Below are 20,979 nucleotides of genomic sequence, written 5' to 3'. Positions count from 1 at the left end.
ACATAACTGTGATCGAATGCTGGAGTGTAGAGGAAAGTTCAAGTATATCCGAAATAGAGTCCTACTGGCTGCCCAGATTGTACCTGGGGGGAGGTCTGAGAATGGACTTCTGGGAAAATGCCTTACAGCAGTGATGACAAGCTACCTCTGCTGATTAAGGTATCATGGAGAAGAGTAAGTGATGGCTGAGGACAGCTTTACCTGTTTAAACTCTGAACAGGATAGTCCGTCAACCAGATGCCTGGGTCTAGAGGTACCATTTACCACCAGTTCATTGGTGAAAGAATCTCACTTAATTATACACTGATTGTTAATCTGCTATTCTCTAAGGAACCACAACAGCTTGAAAAGAACAGCCTCCATGTCAAGAGACACTAGAGCAATGTTGTTAACCCAGGGCTTCTGGAATCTGATTGCCAGACTTAGAATCCTAGCTGTTCTCTAGTATCATAGCAGTGTGGTCATAAGGAGGTTTATTAACCTCTGTGGCTGCCTAAATGCCCACTAACAACACAATTACATGCAGTTGGTCTAAGACTTGATACAGAACTTGAGGGAGCTCTTGCCTGTATTCCTGTGCGATATCATTTCCTGTGTAAAGAAAAGATACACAAAGTCATTTTAGGCTGTAAATATACTTTTAGGGCATCAAATAAGGAAATACATTCTTCTAAGGGTCAGATGGAGCCATTTGGACCTGGGAATGGCAGCTTTGTTCAAAACCCAAGAATTCCCCAAATCTTCTGAAGATTTAATAAAGAGACAGTTTGGGATGATGAGACATTTTTGTACCAGCACCTATTTTCATTCGGGAAAAGTTGACATGTCATTACCAGCTTTGATTCAGGCAGGATGTCATGTCTCTTGACGATGCAGCAAACAACGTGCGAAGATGACTGAACAAGATGTTTGGTTCAGTCCCTTCACCTGCAGTAACATGTCTGAAAGCATCACTTCTGACTGAAATAATCACTTAACCTGAAGCATTTAGTGGAAATAGAAATCAAGTGGTTAACTCATGTGTCTGCTGAGACCACCCACAACTTTTTTCTCTGTTTTGTAGACAAAGCAATAGTGACCACCATAGACTATGAATCCTCCAAGAGGCAATATTAGTAAGCAAGTTAACAGAGTTCAATAAAATGACATTAGCTGGAAATAAATGAATTTTTTTTCAAGCCACACTTAGGAAAATGTATGGAAACTATCTAATTCTTTTCCTACAGCAAAGTTGACTATTATACAGAGTGCCAGACACAAAGTAAATAAAGAATTGGACAATCTGTGAGCAAAAAAAGAAAAATTTAAGTTAATTAGACAGAACATATAAGAATGGATTTTGTCTTCATATGGCAGTGTCTAAGCAACAGTTACGTTCGTGACAACAGGTTGTGGCCTCTCCCGTTGCGGAGCACAGGCTCCGGATGCGCAGGCTCAGCGGCCATGGTTCATGGGCCCAGCCGCTCCGCAGCATGTGGGATCTTCCTGGACCGGGGCACGAACCCGTGTCCCCTGCATCGGCAGGCGGACTCTCAACCACTGCGCCACCAGGGAAGCCCAACAGGGACCTTTTTAAAAGCACAGCTTTAGAGGTATATAAGAGAAATCAAAGAGTGATACTACAAGTCTAAAAACAGGCAAATCATAATCATATGTGTGGTTGGTTTGAGGAATGAGAAGGAAACTGTATTGTAATTGAAATTATTTATGATTTGCACACTCTGGTTTCTGTGTGATGAGAAATAAACAGCCAAATGAATATTTGGTTTAATGAACTCATTCATCCACTGTGAAACTTGCAATCCTCTAAAAAGTGTGAAAAGTGAAATTGGAAAACATGCAAAACACATTTTTTTAACTTTTCAAAAGATACACATGCAAAGAAAATATAAACTTAGATTTCCTTTTGACTGCAAATGGCTAAGATTTTTTAAAAAAATATGAAAGACTGTGAGTAAGTGCAAAGCTATTTTTCTTTCCTCCTAAAGCAGATTAACTAGTTGGGTTTTTCTTTGAATAGCTTAAAAGGTTCAAGTTATATCTGGCAGAGTGAATAGGTAATGATATATGCCTCATTCACCAAAGAAACAAATGTTTTGTTTCCCAACTCTAATTCTGTATTTTGTAGTAAGCTAGGGTGATATAATATACACTAGTATTATTGTAAAACAAGAGTTTATTACTTGGCTAAGTAAGTTGATCTTTGGAAAAGTGTACAAGTGCTTTGAAATAAAATAAAAACTACTTAATCCAATCTTCTCTCATACAATTTCTTTCAAGGAGAACAGACACAGCCTGTTAAAATCACAAAGAATGTAGAGTTTCCATTCATGGACAAAGTGTCCTCATTCAAACTCCCACTCTAAGCTACCTTGCCCCTCTTCTCAACTTTCTTTGCAGCAGGGAAATGTGATTCCATGAAACCTCCGGGATTTTGTTTTATGTTAACTGGCAGAGCTTTTCACGTCTCACAGAACTGGTGACACCTAAATGACACACAATTTGGATTGTCCTGTTGTGTGGAAAATGCAGAGAAAGGGAGGAGGAGAAACCTAACACAGGTGGGCGAGGGCAACGTGGCTGTCACAAATGTTCCTGAGATCAGGGCCAAGCTTAGGATCGTTAGGGAGATGATAAAACAATTGCTTCAGTGAAATGATTTCTTAAGAGGTGTTATATTACAAACCAAGTCCTGAGAATTCTCCAAAATCTGGCTGGCCTAGACTGAAGCTTTGCAAAGGAAAAAGTTAAATCTTCAGAATCTTTAGCCAGGCTGTGAACAGAAACTAGCAATAATTTAAATGTAATTAGTAGACCACGTCTGGCTTGCAAAGCGACTCCGGAATTGTGTCCGTGTTTTATACAAGAGGGGGACTGGTGTAAAATGCCACCATTTCCAGCAGTATGGGGGATACGATCAAATATTTTGGAATGAAATTCTATTTGGTCACGTGTGTATGTTTTTCTAGAATTCAGCTAGAGATGATTATTTGGTGGTATTTATCTATTTAGATTCTTTGTAAGAAGTCATGAGCGATGCATGTTGTCTAATTTCAGTGATTTACAGCAGTTGATTTCATACTGATTTGATAAAAATACTCCTATGCCTTCTGACTTTCTAGCAATATGTCTTTAATGTATTCATTCCCGAAAGACTTTTTTTTAAAGTGTGTTCAAATAAAAAAAATCATAAAAGGTTGAGATGTGATTTCCACAAGATTACGAAATGTAAAACAAATGTCAAAGTAAATTTTTGCAATTGCTTTTGATTACAGCATTTTGAGATTCTAGAGCATTTTAGGAAATTCTTAAACCAGATTTTTTTTTTTTTTCAAGCTAAACATAACCTTCATTGAACCTAACCACATTTCTTTCCCCTCCTGTCAGTCAGTTCCTTGTACTTCTTTTGAATCACCATTTGTAAGACAGGCCCCTAGGGCAGAAGGCATTTGTTGGGCTAGCTCCCATTAGGAAAAGACTTCTCTGAAAACTGGGATCCTCTTCAGTGTTAAGAAAGCAAGGCTTCTTCTAGGAGGTCTGTTTTATCAGCCTCCTTGTTCCTACTGTCAATGTGAGTAGCTCATAACTTCTGAGAAAAAGAATGAAATCAAGTGTGAACCAAGGAGACAAACCAGAGCTTTTACAGTCAATGAGAATATTCCTTTCTTTCTCTGAAGTTCAGTAGTGGCTAGAGTTACTAATGGGACTGATCACTACCAAAACATATCTGTATCATTGGCTGTTTTTTTTTTTTTCCAGTTCTGAACACAATTGTATTATACTACAACAATAAAATGCCTCCTTTCAGCTAATGAGTTCAAAACTGAATCTAATCTTAGTAGTTATATGAGTAAAGCAGCATGGCTCATTCCTATTTAGGAGAGTGTTTCTGTATAGCATCACAAAAGGAGGGCCAGGTGGGAATAGAATGCACAGCTACTGAATCCCTTTTCAGTATTCCACCTACTAGAAAGCACTGGCTCCATCCAGTTCCACTCAGTCGGCTGCTGATTTGACATCATGATTACATACATAAAGTTATAACTTTCTGGTTATCAAACACCATAGATTCCATGAGGATTATAATTTTGAACTTAGTCTATTTGTGCCAAATTGCCTGAAAATAATAATTAGAGATAATTTAACATAATGAGTACAGTAATTTCAGATAAATTACCTCTACAGAACATTAATTGTATTCATTATACAGAAAGGGATAAAATTCCAAGGCCGTATCTATTATGGTTTTATTTTTAGAAATCATCTTCAATTTCTTTCTTTTTAATTCATAGGACAATAATTTAGACAGAATGAAGACATATTTAACTAGTAAAAGAATCGTATTAGGATGTTATTTCTAATTAAAATTCCACTTAAATTCACCAAAAATAACATTCTAGTTATGTTCCTAAGATGTTTCTTCTTGCATTGCTATGAGTTTAAAATCTCCTTAATATCTAAGCAGTAAAAGAATATTTGTTTGAATTTTTTCCAGTTTTCTAGTTTCGTTATCCTAAATGAACAAATATAAGAGTAAATATAGAGAGAAAAGCACACTGAATTCTCCGTTGGGAAGTCTAGCTGGAACATTTTTTTTGGAAATTAATGAGTAGTAAAATTTAAACAGAATAAATGTCCCTAGACATCTATGAAATTAATATACTCTTTTTGTTATTGTAATTGTTGAACCTGGAGGATTTACGAAAGTTTAATCAAGGGCGGGATATAACCTTAATGACTGGACTGAAATGTAATTTTTATAGAAAAAGCTGTGAATTGTATGTCTTTTTACCTGAAGTCAATCTGTGGTGGCACAACACAAAGAGATAGTATATATTATAAATTTAATATGGTAGGCACTAGGAAAGTTTAGAATATTTGGTGCTGAAGCAGGACTGGCAATTCATATATTTCCTAATGAAAAACCTCATAAAATTATGAGATTCCCTTTTCTCACATTCCAGGTTCAATATGTAGACTTCTAATTACTAACTCAATTACTGTTGCTCACTAAAAAGTGATGTCTTGGGAGATTCCCACCACGTCTTCAGCTTTAGAGTTCGATCCATTCTTCCCAATTGGGTTAGTATCTACTGTATCTACCTAAACACTTAGTCTTATAAACTAAGATTGAAGTGTTAAAATCAAAATTTTACTATTGGAAACCTAGAGTTTTATCTCTATTAAAATGTCTCCTTGCTTCTAGTCTGAATATACTTATCTGCTTAAGTAATAGGCATCACAAACTAGTACAGCAAAAATAGATGTTGACTTTCAACTCCAAATCTATCTGTCCACACAATAAATGGTCCAACCATCCAGCCAATTGTTCTAACAAACAAACAAAGAAACAAACAAACACCAGAAGCCATCCTTGATTCCTCTCTTTTTCTTACTCTCACCACACAGTTAAGCAGTCCTGAGTGATTCACCTCAAAAATATAACTCATTTCAGTCCCCTTGCCCTCTCTATTGGTACCCTAGTTCAAACCACCATCGTCTGTTGCCTGGACCCCTACTATAGGCAACCAATTAGTCACCCAGTTCCCTTCTGGTCCTCCACTCTACCTACTCTATGGGATTGATTTTTTTATAAAATAAGTCATGTGGTGTCTTCCCTCTATTCAAAAACTTCCAGTAGCTGCCTGGTACGCTCAATAAAAGCGAGAGGCTTACAGTTCCTTATGTGATCTGCACCAGCTCTATCTCAGATTTTCTCACTCTCCCCCTAGCTCACCACACCTGGGACACTTGCCTCCTTGCTCTTCCTCCAGTAGCCCAGCCATGTGTGTGCTTCAAGGCTTCTGTCATTGCCATTTCGCCAGTCAAGAATGTTCTTCTTCCGGGACTTCACTGGTGGTGCAGTGGCTAAAATTCCGTGCTCCCAATGCTGGGGGCCCGGCTTCGATGCCTAGCCAGGGAACTAGATCCTACATGCATGCCGCAACTAAGAGTTCACATGCCACAACTAAGGAGCCCACATGCAGCAACTAAGACCTGGCACAACCAAGTAAATAAATAAATATTAAAAAAAAAAAAAGTTCTTCCTCCAGCTTGCTGCATCTTCCTCCCTCAGTCTCTTCTGGTTTTTACTCAAATTTTCACCACCTCAGAGAGACCTTTCATGATAACTCCGAGTAATACAGCAATTTCTCTCTCCCACTGCTGTCTGTTCCTTTACCTGCCTTGTTTTTCCTCAGAACATTGATCATTGCCTGAAAGAGTAAATACTTATTTGCTTGTTTTGACCAGTCTCCCACACTAGACTATAAGGACAATGAGAGCAGGGACTTAGCCTGTTATGCTCAATCTTCCATCTCCAACAGTCAGAATAACACCAATGATAAAGTGTAGATGATATCAATATCTGTATAGTAAACAAAAGAATGAATTGTTCAAGTGGACCCAGTGAGTCTGGTCTGGGCATAAGAAATGCATTTCTAATCCGATGACATCTCTTGACCCATAAAGTTTGGGTTTTTGTTTTTGTTTTTTACTTTTCTGTGTTGTTCATAATAAAGTGGAACCATAGACCCTTATTTAGGTCTAATGCTTTGGTCAAGCCAGGCTGAGTGACTGTGTGTCCCCTTCCTCTTGACGAGGCTTCAGTCCTCTGTGAACCTCAGGAAGGACACCACCTGCCCCCAGTGCCTCCTAGATCTGGGCCTTCCTGGCCAATGTCTCCCAAGTTCTCTTCTGAAACGTAATTCAATAGACATCAAGTAAAATTGATTACTCCCCATCGTAGCCTTATAACCTCTATAAATAGTCTCCTCATACCACCTGGAACATTTATTGCTCTTGTTTACTGGTGCATCAATTTCTACTAGACGATAAGTTTGTGGAGATCAGAACCTGTACATTAGTCATCTTTGTGTTCCCCAGATCAAGTACTTCATTCATCCCACAAATAATCATTATGAACTATGTTCCAGACATGAGTTCCATGTGTTTAAGTGATAGAAAGAAACCCAGTGTAACTAGAGAGGAGACAAGAAAGCAGAGGTGGGAGGAGATGGGACAGACCAGGAATCAGTCATATTGGGTGTTGCAGGCAAAGATAAGAAGTTTGCATTTTATTATTCTAAGCATCAGGTGTTTGAAGAAAGGGGAGATATGATCTAATTTTTTTTTTTAAGATCGTCTGGCTGCTGTGTGGAGAATAGTCTTTAAGAGGAGCATGAAGTTAAGAGTTCTGTTAGGAAGTTCCTAAAAAAAATGAAGCTAAGAGAGATACCAGTAGGTGGGACTAGGGGAGCAGTAGAGGACACAGACGTAGGTGTGATTAGATGAGGGAAAGAAAGGAATCTAAGATCACTGCTCAGATTTTCATCTTGAGTTACTAAGTGTATAGTGTTGTTTACTGAGGAGTTGGTGAGGAGAAACAGGCTGGGATGGAATCAAGAGGTCTTTTTGTTTTGTTATATTTTTGCTGCACTTAATTTTAACTGTCTTGTAAACTTCTAAGTGAAGTTGTTAAGTAGGCAGTTGCATATACAAATGTAGAGCTCAATACTGATGAGTGAACAATTAATGAAAGAACACCTTTTCAAGATTCTCAAACTATGCTTTGTCAGAACACCAAGATTTTATGATTGCACAAATTAAATCAATGTGGTTTTTATTCAATAAATGGAAAAATGTTAATGCAAGAATTATCTCAAGTGTGAATTTTATCCTAATATATTTTTTTCTTAAGTTCCCACTTATCAATAGTAGAATCTGGGAATATATACATATATATACACACACACATACATACATATATAATCATATATATAAATATACTTATAAATATAAATGCATACACCTATATAATATTTAATGCTTTATTATATGTTTAATCTTTAGCTCTTTATAGCTTTCTACCAAGATGGCAATGTCTTTCAATTTGAGGACCACTCTTCTGGGGAATTTAGGAGGTGTTCCAAGTACCCATCTGTGATAATCTCCAAGATTCTGACATTTTACTTTCTATTTAACCTCTTTAGGGACTTTGGAAGCAAGTTGCACCAGATCCCCAAATATGGAATAATTATCAACACCGTTAATGCCAACTGTGTCCTTTCTAATTATCCTTACAGTGAAATCATGGAGCCTTTGGGCCAAATTTCAGAATGTCTGTAATTGAACTTACCATTAGAAAGTCACTGCTTCGGGCTTCCCTAGTAGCGCAGTGCTTGAGAGTCCGCCTGCCAATGCAGGGGACACGGATTCGTGCCCCGGTCCGGAAAGATCCCACATGCCGCGGAGCGGCTGGGCCCGTGAGCCATGGCCACTGAGCCTGCGTGTCCGCAGCCTGTGCTCCGCAACGGGAGAGGCCACAACAGTGAGAGGCCCGCGTACCGCAAAAAAAAAAAAAAAAAAGTCATTGCTTCAATCACCAGGATCTTATCAATCACATGCTACCATCAAGATAGAAGAATTATATACAAAATTGGAAATGAAGAAAGGATTTTCATAAAGGAAAAAAAATGTTACCTAAAAGAAAAATGAAAGTAACAAAGAGAAGATAGATTTTTTTTTATTGGTTTATTAACAGTACATTGTTAACTTTTTTTTTTTTTTGGCCGCGTCTTGTGGCATGCAGGATCTTAGTTCCCTGACCAGGGATCGAACCTATGCCCCCTGCACTGGGAGCATGGAGTCTTAACCACTGGACTGCCAGGGAAGTCCCAGCATATTGTTAATTCCAAATGAAGCTGTTTCTGACCTCATAATGTTCACACCTGGTACCGTAAAAAATTCATAGCATTTTATGGCTGTGTCTGTCAGTGCTGCAATAATTTTGACTCACGTGTAGTTGATGCTATTTTGAATATAATTTAGGAAATGTTTATCTTTTATTCAGCAAAATTTTATTTTCTACATGAGTTTTCTGATGGCCTTAGACTGTTTTAAATTTCCTTGTTGGAAATTTCTAAAAACTTTCCCTTAAAAAAAGGCAATTCCAAAATTACTAGACATTGACAGTGATCTCTTTTGCCTCAGTAAAAAAGCATAAATCCAGGTAGTTTGATTTTGATATTCTAGGAAAACAATTTAGAAGCTATATTGACAAAAAAAAAGAACAAAATGATGGATTACACATAAAGATCCTTCAAACTGACTTCTGGCTAATATGCCCACATAGAAGAATTCCTGCTTCTTCATTCTCTGAACAGCAAAATTATGTACCTCATTCTCAGATATATTTTAAATTATAAAAACAATTTTACACTTGTTAAAAATTTTTATACATATTAAAAAACAATTCAAACACTAAGGAATTATGAAGATTAGTGGTAATATTACCATCAAATTGTACTCTATCTCATTTCTCTCCCCAAAAGTAATCACCCAATATTTTCATGAGTGTTCTGATTACTTTTTAAATATATGGTATATACATAGTATAATACATTTATTTGTATATATATTATATATACATGTATCACAATATATGTATATATTATATATAATACATATATATTTATAAAGGGATTGTATTGCACATATTGGGCACCTTGCGTGTTTTCAGCTTAGCAAAATATCTTTCCAAATTATTTTACATACTTCACTTTTTGTATTTATCACACAGCTTAAGTAATGCAATTTATAAACTACTGTTTGCAAATAGTTTGTGTTTCCAAACTTTGCGGATGTGCAGTAAACAATACTGCTACCATTTAAATCTGTTTACTTCCTGATCTATGGAGACAGACTTATACAGAAATATATGTTATTCTCTAACCAAAGACATATGGGCAAACAAACAGATGGACAGATACACAAATAGTCAGGCAGCCTTTGCAAAGGGTTCAGCAGTTGCCTTGGCTTTGTTGTAAAATATTTCTGGAAAAAAATGGGATTATACAAAGGGTCCCAGATGGAGTGGAATTAATCACTTTTTTTGATATCCCATCAGATGTTTGCCAGCACAATCATGTTGTTTTTCTATATATACACAAGAAAAAGTTAGTAATTCTTGGTCTAAACATTTACACTTGTCATGATAAACCCAATTCTTAATTCTCTTTGTAAAGGAAGCAACTGCCTCGCTTAAATGTCATGGCCAATAGCTGTCTACCCAAAAGAGCAGGATTTCTCTATATCACTCTGCAGTGTCAAACACATATTGCATACTGATTAAGATAATGTACTATCTAAAATTCATGCATGCGTAGGAATAAGCCACATAAGCTTATTCACCAAGGAAACTCTGTGATTCAATCTTACTCCCAGAGCAGGACACTTTGTAAATAAAAATTTAATCCAGAAATTGTTAACAGGCCATTCCCTCCAAATTGGTAAACATTACTAAGATGAGAAAGCCCGGAGGATATAGAAGTACCTCTTTTAACTCCAGACCAAGCAATGCTGAGCAAATCAGGTTAAAAACAAAAGATGAGACATTAGTTTAAAAATCAGGAATAAAGCAAGCATTGTCATTGAAATGCTTTCTTTATGCAGATTAGTTTTATACTTCCTTCATATTTCTTTTTTTTTCAATTTTTATTTATTTATTTATTTTGGTTGCACTGTGTCTTAGTTGTGGCATGCAGACTCAGTTGCGGCATGCATGTGGGATCTAGTTCCCTGACCAGGGATTGAACCCAGGGCCCCCTGCATTGGGAGTGTGCAGTCTTACCCACTGGACCACCAGGGAAGTCCCTCCTTCATATTTCTTATTTGAAATGTCAGCTCCTTCACATTTCTTATTTAAAAGTAGGTAGGAAGCCATTTAGGAATGTGTTGGGGGTGAAACAATATAGCATCATTTTGGGATGGATGCCTTCATCTTGAAAACAGCTTCTATTGTCCCATAATGTTGCAGCAATCTTGGTCATGATCTCAACACTAATGTAAGATTTTTCAGGACAAGAACTATGAAAACAATACAGATGAGAATGTTTTATGTGTATTTTGGATGACAAAATCAAATTAGGTCATCCACACCAAATGTGAGGTGACAGAAAACACACCAATTTCAATGATTTCTCAGTTAAGATGATGAAAATTTATTACAGGCTGCTATATGGATTACTGAGAGCATTAAAGATATAAAATCAAGAAATGGAATTCAACTGTCATAGAGGGGTTTATTTAAGATTGATGGTAAAAACTATTAAATTCTGAGTTTCTGAAAAAAAACTTGGATTTTCCTTCCTGAGAAATATTTAAGTACATGGTGGATAGGTGTTTGTAATAAGTATTCTTACAACATCCTTACCTGTGAATGCCACTTCCTACTTTATCATTATGGTGTCTTCTGATTTCTTTCCTTGTTGTAAGTCCTCTCAACCTAACAGCTAGTACATTTAAAAAAATCTTTTATGTTTATGGAAATCCAAATTTACAGAGTTTTTAACTATCCAGGGACATAGATTACCAGCAATATCCATGTGTTAGAGGGTAGAAATGCTGAAAGTTCAGACACTTTCACAAGAACAAGAGTTCTTGCTGGTTTTGCTCAATGGACTAGAGGGGGGAAAAGGAACTGTTTTCTAGAGCATGTTCAAAGTTAAAAGGCTGAGTTAATATCGTGTGAGTGTTCCTAGCATTAGAAACCACAGATTTTATTTCCTAAAACTTCTGGCGATTAGTTATCTTTGAACCATTAACTAACATTCTCAGAATTTCCTTAAGAACTGCCCATCAATACACTACCTTAATCCAAGATCAGAAAGGGTAACATTACAAGGTGATATGGCTGTAGGCCAATTTATATTCTTTTTGTCTTCTTAAAACTACAGATGCACACCTGCTTAAGGAACTAAGAAGGTAGTTAAAACACTAGTCTACAGATGCGTAGAGTATCTTTGGAAGAACATCTTGTAAACATTGACTAGTATCATTGCACATCCTTCCCAGTCACACTGCATTTTCACAAGTTTATGTACATCTGCAGGCTGTTAATCATGAGTTTGGTTGTAATCTGGGAGGATTCCAGCCTCAATCGGAATCAATGCTCTTTCATAAGTTTAATGTATTTATCCTGAGGTTTAAAAGCAAGGGACTTCTTGCTCTTATTATGCTCCCAATAGCAAATAGTATAAACACTGGATGTTTAATAAATCCATACAGAATTGAAACGACTTCAGTTGAATTTAAGAATGTATGCAATAAACTTATTTATCATAAACATGAGCATTATTAGTTCTCAATATTTTAGCGCACATTTTCTTCAATGTTTCTCAGATGTCTAATGTATCTGTCTTAAGTTGGGTTCCCTGAGAGGAGAGTCACATACAGGAAGTTTATGAAGAGGGCTTTCAAGAGCAATGGCAGAGAGAGAGTGAAGTTAGACTGGAGAGAAGGAGTAGTTGATCTGCAATGCAGTCACAACAAAGACCTCATTGGACACCGCTGATGGTTCCAGAGCAGATCCCCACACTTGTCTCACTTTAAGGCAAGAGACTTGGATTTTATACCTGTTCATTGCCCGGTCTTGGATGCAATCTGCCTCCAGAAGAGGGGCCATGACCTTGGGTGAGTGAGAATTCTTCAGCCAAGGGTAATTCTAGGACAGTGACTCAGCTAAGAGCTCTCAGCCACCACCATTACCAGTAGCTGGAAGAATGAGAACTTCGGTCCAGAACGGGGATTGGGGTGGTACACACCATCATCTGCTACACTGTTTTTATTTTAATCCTTTGCAACCTGATTTCTTTACTCATTACTTTACTAAAATATATATATGGGGCTTCCCTGGTGGCGCAGTGGTTGAGAGTCCGCCTGCCAATGCAGGGGACACGTGTTCATGCTTCGGTCTGGGAAGATCCCACATGCCGCGGAGCGGCTGAGCCCGTGAGCCATGGCCGCTGAGCCTGAGCGTCCGGAGCATGTGCTCCACAACGGGAGAGGCCACAACAGTGAGAGGCCCGCGTACGGCAAAAAAAAAAAAAAAAAAAAAAAAAAAAAAATATATATATATATATATATATATATATATATACATATTTTCAAACCTCACTGACGATTTTATTTTTTAACAGGCAACATTTCTAAATCTATAAAAGTGAGCAACTAGATCTTGAAAAACTGTCCACCCTTACTTTCCATACTAAATTGATTTTCTTCCTGCCCCAATTGCTACCTTATTCTCTGTTCTCTTTACACTCTCTCTGTCAGAACATTCATCCTCTTGCAGTCTCAATTCTTAGAGTACTTGTAGAGTACATCAAATTAATGTCTCCAACTTGCCCACATTTCCAGATGATTCTTGTATCTCCAAACATATTTTGGATATTTTTACTTGGATGTTTCTCTCCATTACTCCAAAGGAAACACTGACAGTTTAAAAATAGCAAACCAATGTTATTTTATTAGAAGTAAAAACTAATGTTCTTTTCTTACTATTAATATTATTATTACTTGATGCTATCATGTCAGCTCATACTTTTGTCTTTTCCTCATAAATGAGTTCTTTCTCTCAATATCTTTATTTACTCCAATTCTCTATCCCCTGTATAACTAATCTCACACCTAAATTTATTTTGACTTCTTTCCCTCTTATCCAGTAACCAACCCTTGGATATTAATTCTTTGTTTGTAATTGATCTCTTCTTTGTTGTGTTCCATTTCCTTTTGTCCACAAGATATTGTAAATTACTGTAATACACTCCGAAGTGGTCTTCTTTTCTTAAAACTTTGCAGCTTTTGAGAATTCTGTGTATTCAAACCATAATTTGGGAAGTTAATCTTCCTACAACACATCTTCAGCATAATTTTTACTGTCAGAAATCTTCCATCCTCTTCCTAAGCCAAGCAAACACAATTCTAAGTCTTCAGATTAATGCTCAGGGCTTTCAAAAAGCATTTTAAAATTTGTTTTATGAATCAGTATGGAGCAATAGCTACAGGATGGGAGCACTTCTGGGCACTGGAGTACAGCAGCGAGCAATGTGAATTACATCTAACAAGGAGATGAGCCAAGCCAAATAAATTAATAAATTTATACAGTATGCAAATGATACATTTGTAATGAGAAGTGCTAAGGAAGAAAAATAAAGCAGGGAAAGGGATATTAAGTGTTGAGATGAAGGGATGTGATTTTATACAGTGTAGGATTGGCTGAAATGGTAACTGCTGAGTAAAGTCCTGAAAGAGAGTATGTGTCATATGGATATGTGGAGGGCACAGCAATGGCAAAATTGATGAAGGACCTTGTCTTCATGTTAACAAAAACAGGAGTAAAGTGAGTGAGGGGGAAAGTACTAAGATATGAGGTCAGAGAGGTGCCTGATCAGTAGAACTCTGTGGGTCATTGTAAAGAATTTAGATTTTACTCTAGCTGAGAAGGAAGTCATTGAAAGGTTTTGAGCAGAGTTGTGACATGATCTGACTTTCATTTTAAAAGCTGCCTTGCTGAGAATGCACTGAAAGGTGGAAGCATGAGTTAGGAAGCTATCAGAACCCAGGAAAGGAATCTGGGTGGCTGGGATCAGGGTGGCAGTTGTAAAGGAGATGAGAAGTGGTTGCATTCTGAGTACACTTTAAAGGTAGATCCAACAGGATTTACTGATAGATTTCAATCCATCAGTGTGGCAATGAGGGGAAGTAGAAATAAAGAATGAATCTAATTCCCTGTGCAACTATAATAACAGAGTTATAATTTAATGAAATGTAGAATCCTACAAGGGAAAAAGATGATGGTGATGGGAGGTAAAATAGGTAGTGGAAACATTTTGGGACATATTCAATTTTATATGCTTTATTAAATATACAGGAAGTGATATCAACTAGGCAGTTTATAACTAGATGTGAAATTCAGGGAAGTAGAGAGTGGAGATGTGTTTGGGAAATATCAGCTTATATATAGCATTGAAAGCTATGTGGTTGATACTATACTAACTCTGAAATATGTATAGGAAATCAGTTTAAAAAATTAACAAAGAGCATCCAAGAAAGAAGAATAAAAACAATACATGCAGAGTCAGGGAAGCCAAGTGATGCATTTGTTTCAAAGGGGAGGTAGTGATCAGGTTAATGAGAGGTCAAGTAGAACGATACTATAAATTGATCATTTAATTTATACTGTGGAAGTCACTAGAGGCCATTAATGACAAACCTTATTTTTTCTTCCAAATGACTATTTTGTAAGCATTTACGAATAGTTGTTTTTCAGTCAAATTTGCCTACTCAATGTCTTATGAAAATGACATATTTGCTTATAATTTTTTGTGCACTCTTAGGTATACATTCTCAAATTAAAATAGTTGCTTCTTTGCCTATTCAAAAGCTATCATCTTTAAAATTCTAATTTTATCATCCATTAACCATTCTCTCCAGCTTACTTTCTATTCAATATCTAGGGCTTGCTACCACTATCAGAATCACATATTTATCAATTATCATAGAAAATATTGCTTGATGGAGTATAGACTTACAAAAGAATTTAATTAGCAAACTTCAAGGATATAAATATAAATGTAGGATTCCTACATGCTTCTGATCTTGGAGTCTTTTTTTTTTTTTTTTTTTGCTAAGCTTGCATTTAAATCAGAAAACCCATTCCATTTTAGAATTTGTAAATTTAAAGGAGTTGAAGTTCTCATTTTATAAGTCAAGCCTTGCCTCCTTTGAACTTAATCAACCATTACTAGTGTGTCTTTTTGTGACAACAAAAAAAAATCCTCCTCTTTATTTTGTTGGTCCTGTAAATGTTTAAAAATAGATGGCTATCATGTTCCTCCAACCAATCCTTAGCCCCATCATTCTTTCCTTTTGCAGACTAAACATTCCAGTTTTTTCTAAACATTCCTTATGTGACACCATGTCTAGCCCTTTTACTATCTTGGTTGCCCTATGTATTAGGTCCAATTTGTCAATGTCTCTCTTCTAGGATGGCAAACAAAACTGAATCCAGCACTCCAGGGTGCTTCACATCCATGTACACTGCAGTGGGAATATTCACCTCAGTATTCCAATCGCTAAATTGGTTAAGGTAATCTAAGATATCTTACCATGGTTTGCTAATAACTTATTGTTGGATATTTCCACTGACTTATAGTCAACTAGCATAATGACTACATTCCAATACAAATAAAAGTGAATTTTTAATCATAATTGGATAAAGTTGCACTCATACCCATTATTAAGTTTCCCTTTATTCCATCTTTACTCCATGGTACTTAATAACAGTTGTTAGCTATTTATAAATTCACCAGATCAAAAACATTAAAAATGTTGTAAACTGAAAAAGTTGAATGACATATTAAATTAATCATTCTTAAATTCATAAAACATAAGGTCAATATAAAAATAATTTCTTAAAAAGGACATTAAAAATATGTAGATGAAAAGATGTAATACTCATTGTTTAGGTTCAAATCCAAAAAATTTTATGTGATAAAGAGAGAAAAGGAGGACATTAAAATATGCAAAATTCTTATCTCCCAATGAATGGAGAGCTCCATATTAGTATCCATAAATATCTTTAAAATAAGGCTGATGTTTTTAACTACAAGCTAATAATAATAATCATACAACTCTAGAAATTTACCAAGAATCATTAAATTGTACACTTACAATGAGTAAATTATAGCACAATAAATCTACCAAATAAAACATTCCTGACAAAGGACTTGTATGCTAAATATATAAAGAACTGTCAAATTTTATAAGAAAACATTCTAACTAAAAAAATGAGCAAAAGATTTGAACATACCCTTTGCCAAAGAAGATATACCAATGACAGATAAGCACACATACACATCAAATGATGCAGTCATTAGTCATAACAAAAATGAAATTCAAAAAACAGTAAGATATCCCAACACACCTATTAGAATGGCTAAAATAAATAAAAACTGAAAACCAAGTGCTGGGGAAAAAATGAAGAGTTACTGGAACACCTGTACAATGATGATGAGAATGCAATACAGTATAAACACTTTGAACAACAATTTTGTGGAACTTATGTCCACACAAAAACCTATACATGAAGACAAATATAGTTTTACCATTTATGCAATCCAACAATTTTGCTCTTACCTAACTGATTTGAAACTTATGTCCATACAAAAATCTGCACACACATGTTTACAGCAGCTTTATTCAAAAACTGAAAGCAATGAAAATGTCCTTCAGCAGGTGAATCTATAAACAAACCGCGGTACATCCACACAATGGAATGATATTCAGTGATGAAAAGCTATGTACTCACAAACCAGGCAAAACATGGATGAATTTTAAATTGATGTTGCTAAGTAAAAAAAGTCAGTCCAAAAATGCTACTTATTCTATTATTCCATTTATACAATACTCTGATAAAAAGCAAAACTAAAGAGATCGTAAACAGATAAGTGTTTGACCTGGATCTGAGGAATAGGAAGCTCTGAATAGATGAAGCACAGATGATTTTGTAAGGTGGTGAAATTATTCTGTGTGTTACTGTAATGATGTATACACAACACTATGCATTTTTCAGTGCCCATAGAAGTACAGCACAAATTATCAGCAAAATTTTTAACAAGTCAAGTAATGTAGGAGGTCAGAGGATTTCAATATGGACTGCAGAATGGAACAAAAGAATCTAACAATATTACATATATATAATATAACCTCACTGGAAGGGGTGGGGAAAAGTTGTTGATCTCAGTAACTTTGGAGATGAGTGGAGATTATAAGACTAAAGGCAAAAGGAACTGTACATAAAAACTATATCCCACTTGATAAAGTTGTTTCCCACAAGCATACAAATTAACAGTTCTGTAATCACTATACCCATGTGGAACTTACCAGTTAAGTAAATGGCTGGAGAATGGTGGGAGCCAGATTTTTTACTATTGGAATGAGAAGGTATAGATAAACCAGGGCAAGAGGCTAGAATGATTCATGTGATGATGTAGGATGATAGTAGAAGACATCATAATCAACTATATTTAGCATAATACAGAGATACTTACATAGAGAAGTATTTATAGAGAGTCTGTAAATATAGGGATCAGTATGCATACATAGATCTCCTTGCTCTTTCATCTGATAGGACCTATGAGAAAGTAGTTCACCCAGCACCCACATTTTGGTTTCAAATACCATTCTCCAATTACAGAAACTAGGCTTCCTTGGAGAAACACCTGAATCTAAAATGGGGCAAGAAATATACAAAGTGAACCAGGAATATTTTGTAGTGCCAGAAAGCAAGGAAGTACTGAGGAAAAAATTGTACAAATTGTACAAATCCAAAAGCAAGGAAGTACTGAGGAAAAAATTGTACAAATTGTACAAATCCAAAAATGGGAGTATGTCAAAGAGACACAGGAGCCAACTGAAAGAGCTCCTAGCCAGAACAATATGAACGACAAGGCAATGTAGTACTGGATTACAGCCTAAAGTGTAAAATAAATGTTCATGAGTTATTAATAATATAAATAAATAAATGAAAGGGGGAGAATGGACAAATCTGTGCAGAAAAAAAATCTCTAAATAATTTATGTAGATACTTCCCTATCAATGAGGCTAAGCATAACTCCCCCACTCCTTAAATGTGGGTTGTGTACAGTGACTTCCATCCAAAGAGGACAGCATGGGAAGTGGAAAAAAGAGAAATTTTATAGTGAAGAAACTCAACAAACACTACCTCAGCCAGGTGATCAACTATGATGTCATGCTAATAATCTGTACTCTTGATATGATACGATGAAAAATTACACTTTATCTCTGAGGTCTTCCTCCCCAAAGCCCAACAACTCCTGTCTAATCATGAGAAAAACATCAGACAACCAGAATTGAAAGAGATTCTGTAAAATATCTGACCAGTACTTAACAAAACTGTCCAGGTTATCAAAAACAAGGAGTCTGAAAAACTGTCATAGTGTAGAAGAGCCTAAGGTGACATGACAAGTAAAACTAATATTATATTCTGGATGACATCATGGGTCAGAAAAGGACTTTACATAAAAAGCAAACACAGGGTAGGATAGTGGGGAGAAGGGTGGTGGTGAGTTAATGATTATCCTTAGAGCTTCTGAGCTTATGGTTGTTACTGGTGTCTCTGGAATCACTTTGCCATTGTGGGGAGTGGAGGATGATCATTAGAAACTGGCAAGTCATTCCTTGCCAGAAGTTTTTTAATAGCCAAGTTTCAGAAAATCAAACCCTATTCTTTAATGTAGTCTGTATATACCACTTATACCTCAATTAGAAGGAGAGAAGACAAATGAAAAGTTGTCCATTGTTCTTCTCAACCCGTTGTCCTAGTGTGATTAGAAGTCAAAATGCATCTTCAGGTTATACTCAATTCCTTCCACATTCTCAAGACTTCACAAGTGTCCTACAGTTAGAATAGCCATGGTTTCAGAAGAGAAACTGAATATTTTATGAGTTGATTGAAATGTAACAGAGAATAAGATATTCTTTTTCTATCTATGTGAAAATCTGTCCTAATCAAAGTTCAAGTAATTTTGGTTGGGTGAAAAAAAACATTTCCATTTGACAACTGTAGAAAATTTTAGTTATTTTAAAAGTTCTAGATGACTTACATACTCTTATATAGTGCAATACTTGGAAAGCATTAACCAGAAGGAACAAGTTCTGAAAAGGTTACCAGTTTTGTCCTAATCACTATTGAAACTTCTGGATTCCAGAATCATCTCCACAGCAAAACGGTGGAAGCTCCTGATTCACTCTGTGGTCCATTCCAAAGACCTCATGACTCAGAAAATACACCAGTCTATTTTGTTTATAATATTGTGTTCACCCACGTTAATCAATACTTCATTTATAGGATTCTTCCAAGCCCAAACTAATCTTGCATATGTTTTTCAAATCAAAAAGTGTATATCTTTGTCTGGGACATTTTAATTTGGCTTTCACTGCGAGTAACAGAAGTAGTATTCCAATAATGGCATGTAGTCCTAGAATGGGAACAACAGCCAGGAGCAAGCAGAGACCTGAATAGTGCAGATGGAAAAAAAAAAAAAAAGGCTTTTCTCCAAGTAGCAAATTTCCTTTAAACATATTCTCTCAGAGCATATTAAAAAGAACCAGAATGTCTGGTTAGTGTTTAAGTCACCTTATAAGATCTCACATGTAGTCTTCAGATTGTGTACCTTAGTAGCCATATAAAAAATCCACTGGAGATTTTGATCTTCCTTTAGATTCATTTTTCTGCCCATCACTCAGAAGATCTCACTGGATTTCATTTACCAGGCCACTCTGGGACCTCTCCACTTCTACATGGCTCATAGAAGGTGAAGCCGTTTCAATTTAAAAACCAAGAAGTAGCAATGTATATGACAAGAATCTCCTGTTCAAAGCCTTGGAAAACGTAATACTTCATACCATGATTGTTAATTGTCAGACAGATACCTGAAACCTTTTCAAATTTGATTCCTCTATGGTAATTTTAGTTAAATTTAGAAAGCACTTTGTGAAACTTGGCCATTTTGTAGATATGTCATGAAATACTATAATCAGTCAAAGTGTATTTTGGTAGAGACGTGAATTGTTGTCACCATAATAAAATAGGTAATCCTTTAAATATTTGTAAATTTATCTATTTCAGTGTAGTAACATTTTGCCCATCTTCCCAAAGCAAGGAAAAAAATCTCATTTTTTTCCAAATTAATTAATAACTTTTTTCATGATCTTCAAGTGAAATGAGGTACAGAATCTTCATACAAGTTAGTATGAACTTTAAAGATCTGATCTCATTGGGGTGTTATCCAAACCTACAAATCTTCAAAAGTTCATACATCACCACTTTAACTTGAATTGGGACTTCCAGCCAGGAACAACAGAGAACAAAAGCCAAGTGAAGTATAATACCTAATAGTTATTGTACTGGGAAGAATTGGTTGAAAAGCTGGGCCTAGATCCAGGCAGCCTTTAGGTACTAACATTATACACACAAATCATGGTCCATGTTTTCAGCATAGGTTGTAGGAGTAAACAGTAGAGCTTACAGATAACTTCCCTGAAAAACTAAATCATTGTTGGCTTATCTATAATTAAAACTTGACAGAAATCACTGTGTTTCATCTGTCAATCCTC

Source organism: Phocoena phocoena, chromosome 3, assembly GCF_963924675.1.
Source record: "Phocoena phocoena chromosome 3, mPhoPho1.1, whole genome shotgun sequence".
Classification (NCBI taxonomy): Eukaryota; Metazoa; Chordata; class Mammalia; order Artiodactyla; family Phocoenidae; genus Phocoena; species Phocoena phocoena.
This window is presented reverse-complemented; position numbering follows the sequence as displayed.